This window comes from Rattus rattus, chromosome 4 (genome assembly GCF_011064425.1).
Source record: "Rattus rattus isolate New Zealand chromosome 4, Rrattus_CSIRO_v1, whole genome shotgun sequence".
Lineage (NCBI taxonomy): Eukaryota > Metazoa > Chordata > Mammalia > Rodentia > Muridae > Rattus > Rattus rattus.
This window is the reverse complement of record NC_046157.1, coordinates 12,460,399-12,462,487: the sequence shown is the minus strand read 5'-3', so window position 1 is coordinate 12,462,487 and position 2,089 is coordinate 12,460,399.

Here is a 2,089-nt window from a genome sequence, read left to right as displayed (position 1 = left end):
GGCTCTGTGCTCCATTCTGTGAGCATGATACAAAACTAAGTGTTCCTCACGGATGTGAGGCCATGGTAAGGGGGGAAGGCATACAAACTCCTCGGTGAAGAGTGAGCCACCTCAGGGTGCAGCTAGAAAGGCCTGTTCCCGCCCCCCAGGGTTTCTCCCCTGTTCTATGCTCCTGCACCCCCACCCTTGCACTAGGGAAATGTAGGTCACTTAAGCGTAGAGTACAGTACTGTTTGCTCCTAAATAAGGCATGGCTCCTCATCTCTCGGCTCATCCCACTGCCTGGTCCCTGGGGGCCAGGCAGATGCCTATGAGCAAAGCCCCATTCTTTCTTGTGTTATCATAGCCTGTTTTAGGATTATGGCTCCAGGGCAGGGTACAGATGAAGGATGTTCTGTGGGTTAGAATAAAAAGAGATTATGTCTTGAGTTATTCCCAGACATCACCTAGAGTCCAGTGAGAGTGAGTTAGAAACAAACACCAGCCTATCTGTGTCTGAGGGGTATCGGTGGGGACCAGGACAGGGTATGGAAGGGAGAACAGGGCACACAGGGAAGGGGCTGGAAGGCACAGTTGGCAGAAAGTTTGGCAAAGAAGCAATAGAAGAGGGGTTGGGGATTTAGCTCAGTGGTAGAGCGCTTGCCTAGGAAGCGCAAGGCCCTGGGTTCGGTCCCCAGCTCCGAAAAAAAGAACCCAAAAAAAAAAAAGAAGAAGCAATAGAAGAGACTCTAAGGAGGCTGGTAATTGAATGAAAACCCTGGCTCTGGCCAGGCTCCAGAGCAGCTATGGTCTGAGTGGCCAATAACACTAATTACCTTTCTTCTTCTTTTCTTTTCCCTTCCTGTTTGTTCCTAACATTTTCCACCCTCTCCAATCCTTCCTCCTTCTTTCTCCTCCTCTCCACACTCACCCATTCTGTGCCTTCTTCCCTCTTGCATACACACACACACACACACACACACACACACACACACACACACACACACACACGCACACTCCTCACACTCTACCGCCACCACCAAAGCTCTCAGGTGGATGTGAGCTGACCGTGGTCCTCCAGGACTTCAGCGCGGCCCACAGCAGTGAGCTGAGCATCCAGGTGGGGCAGACTGTGGAGCTGTTGGAACGACCCAGTGAGAGACCCGGCTGGTGTCTGGTCCGCACCACAGAGCGGAGCCCCCCACAGGAAGGCCTGGTCCCCAGCAGCACCCTGTGCATCTCACACTCGCGAAGCAGCGTGGAAATGGACTGCTTCTTCCCCCTGGTGAAAGGTAGGGACAATTGAGGCGGTGGGGGTGGCAAGCGTCGGCTGAGAGTCCACTTTGATTGAGCCGGGTTTCTCTGAGATCTGGAAGTGAAGAGAGGGTGTGTGGAGAGCCGGAAGTAAAAGCTACTTGTGTCTGTGTGTCTTGGTGAAAGTCGTCCAGCCTTTCCGGGTCCGTCTCATTGAAGTGCTGACCTGTAAGCGCTCTCCCAGCCTTCCCTGTGCACAATGTTACATCTAGACTTGAGTTTTCACCCTGACAGGAGGACGGAGCAACCCCAGCAACCAGCCACAGTGGGGTCGGGCTTGGCTATCCTTTCTGCTCAGGGTCAGAGGTCACCCTGCCACTTTTTCTCCTTTGATGCACTCAATGTATTAGCCAGGGCTTTCTAGAGTAACAGAACTTATAGAATGAACATATGTGATATATATTTATATATAACAATCCCCATTATATGAAAAGGATTTATTAGGATGATTCACAGGGTGTGGTCCAGCTAATCCTGCAATGGCTGGCTATGAATAGAAAGTCCAAGAATCCAGTAGCTCTTCAGCCCACAGGGCTGGATGTCTCAGCTGGTCTTCAGTAGGCGGTAGGATCCCGAAGAAGTTGGCTCTAATGCCAGGGAAGGAATGGACCTTCCAGCAAGGCTAGAGCAAGCGGGCAAAGAGTGGAGCTTCCCTCCTCCATGTCCTTATCTAGGCTTCCAGCAGAAGGGTGCTTTTCCTACCTCAAAAAGATCTGAGGGTTGGGGATTTAGCTCAGTGGTAGAGCGCTTGCCTAGGAAGCGCAAGGCCCTGGGTTCGATCCCCAGCTCCGAAAAA